At 54.0% G+C, this 11,915-nt stretch overlaps 1 non-coding gene and 1 pseudogene across 1 annotated transcript; both read right to left on the bottom strand.

The window, feature by feature from the left end:
- Positions 1-1,049: 1,049 nt before the first annotated feature.
- Positions 1,050-1,232, bottom strand: LOC143266218 (U2 spliceosomal RNA). Its single transcript, XR_013041284.1, has one exon. It is a non-coding gene; the product is annotated as a U2 spliceosomal RNA (small nuclear RNA).
- Positions 1,233-8,116: 6,884 nt separating this feature from the next.
- Positions 8,117-8,298, bottom strand: LOC143266216 (U2 spliceosomal RNA; annotated as a pseudogene).
- Positions 8,299-11,915: the final 3,617 nt, after the last annotated feature.

Below are 11,915 nucleotides of genomic sequence, written 5' to 3'. Positions count from 1 at the left end.
TGTCTCTGGTACGCGCCCGCCCCCTTCTGTAATGCGGCCCCTTCCCTATAACAAAACGGACACTTGAAAATTTCTGGGAAGGGGTAAGGAACTAGAACCTCATTATTTTCTAATACACAGTCCAGCCGGGGGTTCGTCATCCTGATGTTAACACTAATTCTGAATAAATAAATAAATAAATAAATAAATAAACTCCCCTACAAACTAAGCAAATAAATAAATTAATAAGTATATAAATGTTCTAATACGCTTACGCGAGTCAAGTGTTACACTATACTACTAGTTTAATAATTAGGTATCTTAAAATTCATGACTAGATAAATAACTTACAAACTAATGACTAGATTTAACCTAATTATTAAACTACAGTCAAAATCTAAAATAGAAACGCAACGGACGATGTACGGACGACCGTGCGAATCGCTCCGTGCGGCAATTTCGCGATGAAAACCACGAAATTACCACAAAGAGACCGGATACAACTGCTATCGAACTGCACGAGTTGTAAAGGGACTCGTGCACCTCGATAATTAACGGCGATATCAAAAATTAATTAATAAACTACTGCAAATGAGAACAATGCGTTCTCGAATTGTCTACCTGTAACGATCGAATTCGACCGGTACAGGAGCTCAAAAACTACGAGCAAAAACCGTGACTGGGGGACAGGGGAAGGTGAGCTGCTATCGATTTGAACTAACGTTCGCACCGATAGCAGGGACAAACAATAGGTAAACACCTACTCCGCGAGCAATACCGCGACCGCTGAAGGCTGTTCGCGGCGCGTGTTTCGAAAATCGAAACGTCCACCTGCAAACTCTAAGTACTACTTAGCGCCTCCAGGGGCACCACTCTACAGTCGCTACACTACTGCCCTCCACCGTCAGAACCAGCCACTCACCGTCAGTCTGTCGCAGTCCCTCCGCCAAGGCACTTCGCGAGTCGCACAGCCGTGCCGCACGTGGACGAACCAACGCGAACGCGGACGCGATAAAACTTTTAAAACGCAACACTATGACTAGAGGAGCCAGAATATTTTTGCACAATGAATTATGTGGGCCGCGTCCTGCGGCACTGCAAGGCAGGTACGACCCGCGTCGGAGTCGGAGCAAGCCCCGGAGTCCGACCGATTGCAAAAATAAGATTAATATTCTGACTCCCCGATGGGGAGTGTATCAGATATTAAGCTGATAAGAACAGATAAATTGGAGTTTATTTTTCAGAACATGTTTCCCCACAGCCGAAGCTGCAGGGTGATACATATATATAATTCAACATCATCATTAACAATATTAATAGATATCACCCGCATCTTCAGTTTTCTCTTGCATGCATAATTACGTTAGCTTTACTACTTGCCTTCCTGCATTTTCCTTTTCTTCGCAGTCAGGCGCGTCAGATATAGATCAAGAGCTATGATCCTCTTGGACCCTCTCTTCCGCAGCTTCGCTCATTCATAGTAATATAAATAAAAATACAAAAAACCCTAGTGGGGAAACAATACCATATTACTACAATAGTAATGTTTGAATATATTTCTCTCTTCGCGGTTGCACGAGGAGGAGGTTGGGGCTTCCATTCAATTGATTCAAGTGAGATAACATAGAATAAAATGTGATAGAGTACAATAGAGTATAGGACTGTAACATTTACTTCATTATAATGGTGTAAGAATAGCGTAGGAATCGCTGGGCCTCGCATTCTTCCGTTTATAATACTTCCGCGTTATATAAGAACCGATCCAATATTGATTACCAGTCAAGGTCGATATTGCACTTTAAATAGTCAATTATTATTTTGTTTCACTATGAGGTTTCTAATTATTCCTTTAACTGTTTTCTAGATCTCTATTATTCCTAATATTGTTTTCTCCGTCCTCATTTTGTATTGTGTATTGCCGAATACCCGACACGTGTTCTACATAAATATCCCTTGACCATTTAATTGTTTCCGCGACCATAAGCTTGCGCATTAGCGAAGCGTATTTGGGTGAAATTCGGAGGAGATCGAGGACGAACTCGTTCCCCGGGTCCCAGGCGCCCAGTGCACCCACGACGAACGCGTCGACAACGACTCTGTAGCCGCGCCGCTGCAAGCTATCAGCCAAAGACTGATACTTGGCGATCTTACGCACTCTTGCCTCCTCTACACCCGCAAGAGTGTTTTCGAAGGGCACGGCCACATCGACGATGACGACGGACCTCGACGGCTCGTGCCTGACCACAATGTCAGGTCGCAGCGCCGAGACCTCGTCGGTGACACCCTGGACGCGTTGGTTGACCCGGAGCTCCCCTGGGAGCCGGATCGCCCGTACGAGCCTCTGGACGAGGTTGTCATGCCTCCGCTGCCTGGCGGCAGAATGGGGGCCGCAGTGACCGAGTACGTGGGGAAGGGTTTCGGCGTCATATCCGCATCGCCGGCAACGCCTATCATCGTTCCCCCATCGACGCGCCCCATTTAAGGGGAGCACGTCGAGGCGGGCCCGATGGATGAAGCGCCAATCAGCGAAGCGGATAAACTCACCCGTACGCATGAAGCGATTGCTCGCTGCATGGCGGGAAGTTGCGTCGAACACCTTCCCCTGGTCCGGCTTCTTCAGAAGCGAGGACATCCAATACTCGGAAACGGCGGCCCTCATTCTGCTGATGACGGTTGCCTTGGCAGACGGAGGGATCACAACCCGACATCCGTTCGGTGCTCTGCACGCCACTGAGAGTTCAGCTCGATCAGCGCAATACTCCCATCGAAAGCCGAGACGTACGCTCGACCTGAGCGCTGCAGATCGCACCCTCGACCAGAACGACGAGCGCCCCGTCGTCGGCCTCGCCCAATCTCCCTCGAGCGAACCCGAGAGGTATTGTGCGAGATCCTCGTCTGTCGGATCTCGACGCAGCTTCTCGCGGGCAGCGATTTTCAACGTAAACCTTGCAATTTCGGAGACCGTCGTGTCCTCCGCATTCAGCATTCTGAATGCGTGGGCCACGAGGGTAACCTCAGCAAGGTCTGCTACCGGAGGCACTCCACATCCTCCCCGAGAGGGGGGGATATAGAGTACCTCCGGGCTCGCACGTTGGGGCAGGTTGAGCCACCCTTTCGCCACCCGTTTGATCGCTGCATCGAGATCCGACAAAAACGCTCGACGCATACTGGCCCCCCTCAACAGAAAATCAAGACGCGGCAGTATAAATACTGCCAACGTCTCAAGTTTCTGCCAAGGGGCTAGGAGGGAACGATCCACAGCGTCCAGGTCGCCCAGCACGCCACGGATCGTGGTGTACGGCGTCTGATCCAGCTGGACCCCAGTGGGGACACCTAGATGCTCGTAAGGTTCACCTTTTCCCAGAGCTGGAACGAGTTCGCCTCCGATCTCGAACCTCGTGTCTATCACCTCATCCTTCCCTTTGTAGTGGAGTGTCGCGCATTTCTTGGGGTTGAATGCGAGGCCCAGTCTTCTTGCTATGTCATAGACTATCCTTAGAAGCTCCCGCATCTCCTCCTCATTGGCCGCCAGCAGCGCGACGTCGTCCGCGTACGCCAACGTTGAAATCTTTTTCCCGGCGATGCTGTATCCGTGGCCCGATTCCACGGCTGCGCGGATCATCGGCTCAATTGCAATATTGAACAGGATAGGGCTGAGAGGGCACCCCTGCTTTACCCCTGACCTTATGGGGATTTTCTCCGTAAACCCCTCAGCCGTCCTGACCCTCGTCGAGCAGTCTGTATATAGACTGCTGACGATATTCACGACCGTCGATGGAACGCCAGCGTTGGCCAGCAAACCAGTGATGGTGGAGTGGGGGACCGACCCGAACGCGTTCGAGAGGTCCAGCCACGCCACCACCAACTCCTGTTTCCTCCGCTGAGCGTCTTCAAGGCTTGCCTGCAACACGAAGTTGTGCTCAAGACAACCTTCGTGCGGCAGGAAGCCCTTCTGGGATTCGGAAAGCCGTTTATTAGTAACGGCCCAGGAGGTTAGGCGGTCGGCCATTACAGCAGCGAAAAGCTTCGGCGTGGTGTCACCCATCGCGAGCGGGCGCCAGTTCGCCAGGTCATTCCGGTCACCTTTCTTGTATACAAGAACGGTGTTTGACTCCTTCCAACAGTCAGGAATACGCTCCATTTTGAGGCAGGTGTTAAAAAGCGCCGTGAGTAGCTGCGCATCCGGGTCAACCCTCTTGAGGTCACCGTAGGTAACGCCGTCAGGCCCAGGGGATGAGTTCTTCATCCTCCCAAGTCGACGACGTACCTCGGTGATCTCAAAGGGCGAGACCAAGGAGGCAGTTCCTCGCGCTTCCTCAAAATGGATAGTCGGGAGGGGCCCCGGACAATCCCGGAGAGCATACATACCTGCAAAGTATTGCTGAACAGTGCTCAACAATACTTCGCAGTGTGGAGAGGAACCCTTGAGAACCTCTCGCACCGCACGCTTCCGGTTTGTCCGAAACAAGCGCTGAATGCGCGTCGCCTCCCGGACGTATTCCTGGCGGTTGGAAGGAGCTCCGGTCGCCGACGAACTGTCCGCGCGATGGTCACTCGCCTCCGCCCTCGCTCTGTTTGTTGGCCGGCCCTCTCGCCTCCTGGTGGCTGGATTTGCAGCCCGACCGGTTGACACGGCCCCATGCTTTTTGAAGAATTCCGCCACTTTCGTAGCGAAAGACTCCAGCCCCTGAGCATCGGAAACCCCTTCAGACAGCTCGACGAGAACTGACCGCTCGGCGCCTATCGCTTCCCGACTGCTTCGCTGAAGCAAGCCGGGTCGTTCGGCACCAGGCGCGCGCTCGACGCTCTGCCTGTCGGGGCACTCGACCTCGGGGAGCCGTGCTCGCCGGACCGGACTGCGCCCAATCCTCCTCCCGCGGCGCTCATCAGAGGACGCAGGGGTAACTGACCCCCACCCGCGCGCCCCCGACGGTCTTCGGGCCTGGACGTTGAGGGGTTGTCTCCTGTAGCCTTGTAGGGCTGGGTCGACTGCCCTTCTAGGGAATTCAAAGTCGTCACCTCTTGACGCAGGTCTACGCGTGCTGTTATTGGCACCCCCTCGGCCCCTCCTGTTCTGCCCGTTCTCGTTAAATCTAAAAACAGAGCCCCGGTTTGACCCGGGGGAATTAGTCGCGCTGTTGGCGGCATTGCTTATCCTAGGACAAACACAACAACAATCACAACAATTATTAAAACTGATCGGGCTAGTTCCCCGATCAGTTACGTCCCTAATGATTCTTGGGAGGCCCCGTCCCTTTGTCCTGGTGCCTGTGGCCTTCGGCGCCCGGACTAGGTCCTCTTCTCCTCCTCGTTCTCCTATTGCTTCAACCCGTGGCTGCCCTATCGGCGTCCTCGGTAACGGGGTCGTCGAGATTCCCTCCTCGGTGGCTTCCAGCCGTCCAGCCCTTCGCCTCGGAGCCAGCGGCATGGTGCCCCGCAATTCCTCCTCTTCTCTCTTCTCCTCCTGTTCCTCCTTCTCCTCCGGCGCCGCGATGACCGCTGGCGACGCCTCGGTTATTGCAGGCAGCAACGCTCTCCTTCTGGGGCGCCCTACTTCTGGGGACGCCTCGATGGTGTTGGCGTCCCCTCCTCCGCCCCCTTGGTTGGTCGTTGGGGGGCTATCTTTCTTGTTGTCCAGCCCGGGCGGTAACGTCCTCGCCCGGGCACTTCTCCTCATCTCTGGGCGCTCCTCTGCAGCCTGCTCAGTGGCCTCTTCTCTCGCCGTCTTTTCTCCTTTTGGGGGTGTGCCGCCTCCCACCCCGCGCCTGGTCCTGGGGGAGGTCCGAGGGGGTTCGGTGGCGGCTCTGGCAGCCCGCGACCTTGTTACGGGTGCGGACTCCAGGAATGTAATATCGACGTTCTTCTTCGAACCCCTGGGAGATGTTCGCCCTCCCCCTACGCGCTCCGTCGTGACGGCGATTGCGGCCACCGGTCTGCTCCTTACCGAGGTCGTCGTCAGGGTGAGTGTCCCCGCCGTCGCGAAGGTGCAAGTGGCCGCCACTGTCGAGGTGGGGGGCGCGGTGGATGTTTTTGCGCCCCCTTTCTTTCCCTTTTCCTCTTCCGACACGGGCGGGAGGGATAGTGCCCGTGTCATCCTCCTCGTCGTTATTGTGGTGGTGGCGGCCGTTTGCCCTTTCGTCACCTCCGCATACGTGACGGCGGGGGTGGTCCTCTTCGACGTAAATGTGCGTTGGGGCGGGTCGGGTTGAGGTGGTTCCGTTGTAGCCCGGGCTCTTCTCCGTGTTGTTACACCCGGGCTTTTCCTCGTTGTTGGAGTTATTTTTGTGGGGGGAGTACCAGATGTTGGTGTACTCCCCCGTGAACCACCCATTGACACCGACCCGCCACTTGCGGCGCCGGTCCCCGCCGGTGTAATACTGGTCCTGCCAGTGCTGGACCTGCCAGCCGTCGGTGCACCCGGTGTTGTGGTTACCGGCGGGGTTGCGGGGCTGGCCGCAGCTGAGGGTCGTCCTTCTGTAGCTGGACTGGACGGCGTTCCGCTTCGCCTCGCTGTTGCCGTCGTCGTGGTGCCTGTTTTACCGGCTGCCCAGCTCGTCAGTAATGTAGATCTCCTCGTTACCGACTTCGCCGCCGTCTTCGTGGTGGTGCTCTTCTTTATCGACGTCTTCTTACCGGCAGCCACGGAAGTCCGGGCGCCCGTCGATGTTGTTGTAGAGCGGCGCGACGATGTACTCTGTACTGTCGGTTGTCCGGTGAGATGCGGAGACGGGACCCCCCGCGTCGTTTCGGCCGTAGCCTCGTCTATCCTACATCGCGACTCGGCAGAATCCCCCCCGGCTGGGTTTCGATTCTCATTTATACTATTATTATTACTTTCGTCTAGTTCCTTCTCATTTTCCTTTTCTCTTTCTTTCTCCTTTTCTTTGTTCTTGCTACTACCCGCGATCGGAGACGGGCGCGCCCCGGAGGCACGAGGAGATGCACTTCCCGGGTGCGCGGCAGCGAAATGCGCCTTCACCTTCTTTATCGCATATGCGCTATCGTCAGTGAAGGCGCATCTGCTGCACACGAACCGACGGGTCACGCCTTGATGTCGGAGGCGGAGGTGCTTCCCAAGATCCTCGTGCCTCTGATACGCGCCCGCCCCTTTTTGCAATGCGGCCCCTTCCCTGTAGCAAAACGGACATTTAAATAATTCTGGGAAGGGGTAAGGAACTAATACTTCATTGTTTTCTAGAACACATTCCAGCCGGGGGTTCGTCATCCTGATGTTTAAAATAATAATAAATAAATAGAACAAACAAATAAATAAATAAACTCCCCTATAAGACTAAATAAATAAATAGATTAATAAATATATAAATGTTCTAATACGCTTACGCGAGTCAAGTGTTACACTATACTACTAGTTTAATAATTAGGTGTCTTAAATGTATTGACTAGAATAAAAACTTAGAAACTAATGACTAGAAAGTAACCTAATTAATAAACTAGAGTCAAAATCTAAAATAGAAACGCAACGGACGATGTACGTACGACCGTGCGAATCGCTCCGTGCGGCAATTTCGCGATGAAAACCACGAAATTACCACAGAGAGACTGGATATGACTGCTATCGAACTGCACGAGTTGTAAAGGGACTCGTGCACCTCGATAATTAACGGCGGAAACAATTAATTAATAAACTACTGCAAATGAGAACAATGCGTTCTCGAATTGTCTACCTGTAACGATCGAATTCGACCGGTACAGGAGCTCAAAAACTACGAGCAAAAACAGTGACTGGGGGACAGGGGAAGGTGAGCTGCTATCGATTTGAACTAACGTTCGCACCGATAGCAGGGACAAACAATAGGTAAACACCTACTCCGCGAGCAATACCGCGACCGCTGAAGGCGGTTCGCGGCGCGTGTTTCGAAAATCGAAACGTCCACCTGTAAACTCTAAGTACTACTTAGCGCCTCCAGGGGCACCACTCTACAGCCGCTACACTACTGCCCTCCACCGCCAGAACCAGTCACTCACCGCCAGTCTGTCGCAGTCCCTCCGCCAAGGCACTTCGCGAGTCGCACAGCCGTGCCGCACGTGGACGAACCAACGCGAACGCGGACGCGATAAAACTTTTAAAACGCAACACTATGACTACTAGAGGAGCCAGAATATTTTTGCAAAATGAATTATGTGGGCCGCGTCCTGCGGCACTGCAAGGCAGGTACGACCCGTGTCGGAGTCGGAGCAAGCCCCGGAGTCCGACCGATTGCAAAAATAAGATTAATATTCTGACTCCCCGATGGGGAGTGTATCAGATATTAAGCTGATAAGAACAGATAAATTGGACTTTATTTTAACAGTAAATGTTTCCCTGCTTCCGAAGTTGCAGGGTGTTACATTGGCTTATATATCACAATTATTCTTATGTATATAATTAAAATAGAATATACTATTAAGTGCATCACCCTAGTTACACACTTTAATCGAGAATTATCACAACTATGCCTTTAGCGGTATTTTGTTTTAGGCGCGTCATATACTCACAAGGCCAGCGTCCTCTTGGGCTGGACCTTCCACAGCTCCGGTTGTCACAAGTTTCGAAAAATAAAAATACAAAAAATTCTACAGGGAAACATCCGTGAGATTAATTGTACATATCTAAACAGTCCTTTATATACATTAGCAAAACAATGATTTCATTATATTGCACATCATTGTAGATGATCAAGGAGGAAATGCATCTTACAGTTCAATATCACTAATTATACTAAATATGCTGGGCCTCGCCTTTTCCTATATTTTGGCAGTTACTCGATTAATTTGGTTCAATAAAATAAAATAAAATATTTTAGTTTATTTCATTTTGTGTCCTGTTATTCACGTTGCTTTCAATGTCGTTAGGATTTTGCATATTTGATTCCTTGTATTGCCGTATCCCTGAAACGTGTTCTACGTATATGTCTCGGGACCAACCGATTGTCTCTGCTACCATCAATTTTCTCATGAGTGAGGCATATCGTGGGGAAATTCGGAGGAGATCGAGGACGAACTCGTTCCCGGGATCCCAGGCGCCCAGTGCACCAACGACGAACGCGTCGACAACAACTCTGTAGCCGCGCCGCTGCAAGCTATCGGCCAGAGGCCGATACTTGTCGATCTTGCGCACCCTTGCCTCCTCTACTCCCGCAAGGGTGTTCTCGAAGGGCACGGCTACATCGATGATGACGACGGTCCTCGACGGCTCGTGCGTTACCACGATATCGGGTCGCTGCGCCGAGGACGCGTCGTTGATGCCCTGAACGCGTCTGTTCACCTTTATTTCCCCCGGGAGCCGGATCGCCCGTACGAGCCTCTGGACGAGGTTGTCATGCCTCCGCTGCCTGGCGGCAGAATGGGGGCCGCAGTGACCGAGTACGTGGGGAAGGGTTTCGGCGTCATATCCGCATCGCCGGCAACGCCTATCATCGTTCCCCCATCGACGCGCCCCATTTAAGGGGAGCACGTCGAGGCGGGCCCGATGGATGAAGCGCCAATCAGCGAAGCGGATAAACTCACCCGTACGCATGAAGCGATTGCTCGCTGCATGGCGGGAAGTTGCGTCGAACACCTTCCCCTGGTCCGGCTTCTTCAGAAGCGAGGACATCCAATACTCGGAAACGGCGGCCCTCATTCTGCTGATGACGGTTGCCTTGGCAGACGGAGGGATCACAACCCGACATCCGTTCGGTGCTCTGCACGCCACTGAGAGTTCAGCTCGATCAGCGCAATACTCCCATCGAAAGCCGAGACGTACGCTCGACCTGAGCGCTGCAGATCGCACCCTCGACCAGAACGACGAGCGCCCCGTCGTCGGCCTCGCCCAATCTCCCTCGAGCGAACCCGAGAGGTATTGTGCGAGATCCTCGTCTGTCGGATCTCGACGCAGCTTCTCGCGGGCAGCGATTTTCAACGCATACCTTGCAATTTCGGAGACCGTCGTGTCCTCCGCATTCAGCATTTTGAATGCGTGGGCCACGAGGGTAACCTCAGCAAGGTCTGCTACCGGGGGTACTCCACATCCTCCCCTAGAGGGGGGGATATAGAGTACCTCCGGGCTCGCGCGTTGGGGCAGGTTGAGCCACCCTTTCGCCACCCGTTTGATAGCTGCATCGAGATCCGACAAAAACGCTCGACGCATACTGGCCCCCCTCAACAGAAAATCAAGACGCGGCAATATAAATACTGCCAACGTCTCAAGTTTCTGCCAAGGGACTAGGAGGGAACGATCCACAGCGTCCAGGTCGCCCAGCACGCCACGGATCGTGGTGTACGGCGTCTGATCCAGCTGGACCCCAGTGGGGACACCTAGATGCTCGTAGGGTTCTCCTTTTCCCAGAGCTGGAACGAGTTCGCCTCCGATCTCGAACCTCGTGTCAAGTACCTCATCCTTTCCTCTTGTATGAAGAGTTGCGCATTTCTTGGGATTGAAGGCGAGGCCCAGTCGCGTCGCAATATCTTCTACAATCCTCAACAGTTCTCGCATTTCCTCCTCGTTGGCCGCCAACAGCGCGACATCGTCCGCGTAAGCTAAGGCTGCTATTTTCCGTCCAGCTATCGTGTATCCGTGGCCCGACTCCACGGCTGCGCGGATCATGGGCTCGATTGCAATATTAAACAGGATAGGGCTGAGGGGGCACCCCTGCTTAACTCCCGATTTAATTGGGATTCTCTCCGTGAACCCCTCAGCCGTCCTGACCCTCGTCGAGCAGTCTGCGTACAGGCTGCTGACGATATTGACTACCGCCGGTGGAACGCCAGCGTTGGCCAGCAAACCAGTGATGGTGGAGTGGGGGACCGATCCGAACGCGTTCGAAAGGTCCAGCCACGCCACCACCAACTCCTGTTTCCTCCGCTGAGCGTCTTCAAGGCTAGCCTGCAACACGAAGTTGTGCTCAAGACAACCTTCGTGCGGCAGGAAGCCCTTCTGGGATTCGGAAAGCCGTTTATTAGTAACGGCCCAGGAGGTTAGGCGGTCGGCCATTACAGCAGCGAAAAGCTTCGGCGTGGTGTCACCCATCGCGAGCGGGCGCCAGTTCGCCAGGTCATTCCGGTCACCTTTCTTGTATACAAGAACGGTGTTTGACTCCTTCCAGCAGTCAGGAATACGCTCCATTTTGAGGCAGGTGTTAAAAAGCGCCGTGAGTAGCTGCGCATCCGGGTCAACCCTCTTGAGGTCACCGTAGGTAACGCCGTCAGGCCCAGGGGATGAGTTCTTCATCCTCCCAAGTCGACGACGTACCTCGGCGATCTCAAAGGGCGAGACCAAGGAGGCAGTTCCTCGCGCTTCCTCAAAATGGATAGTCGGGAGGGGCCCCGGACAATCCCGGAGAGCATACATACCTGCAAAGTATTGCTGAACAGTGCTCAACAATACTTCGCAGTGTGGAGAGGAACCCTTGAGAACCTCTCGCACCGCACGCTTCCGGTTTGTCCGAAACAAGCGCTGTATGCGCGTCGCCTCCCGAACGTATTCCTGGCGGTTGGGAGGAGCTCCGGTCGCCGACGAACTGTCCGCGCGATGGTCACTCGCCTCCGCCCTCGCTCTGTTTGTTGGCCGGCCCTCTCGCCTCCTGGTGGCTGGATTTGCAGCCCGACCGGTTGACACGACCCCATGCTTTTTGAAGAATTCCGCCACTTTCGTAGCGAAAGACTCCAGCCCCTGAGCATCGGAAACCCCTTCAGACAGCTCGACGAGAACTGACCGCTCGGCGCCTATCGCTTCCCGACTGCTTCGCTGAAGCAAGCCGGGTCGTTCGGCACCAGGCGCGCGCTCGACGCTCTGCCTGTCGGGGCACTCGACCTCGGGGAGCCGTGCTCGCCGGACCGGACTGCGCCCAATCCTCCTCCCGCGGCGCTCATCAGAGGACGCAGGGGTAACTGACCCCCACCCGCGCGCCCCCGACGGTCTTCGGGCCTGGACGTTGAGGGGTTGTCTCCTGTTGCCT

Source organism: Megachile rotundata, unplaced genomic scaffold, assembly GCF_050947335.1.
Source record: "Megachile rotundata isolate GNS110a unplaced genomic scaffold, iyMegRotu1 scaffold0092, whole genome shotgun sequence".
NCBI lineage: Eukaryota > Metazoa > Arthropoda > Insecta > Hymenoptera > Megachilidae > Megachile > Megachile rotundata.
This window is presented reverse-complemented; position numbering and strand designations above follow the sequence as displayed.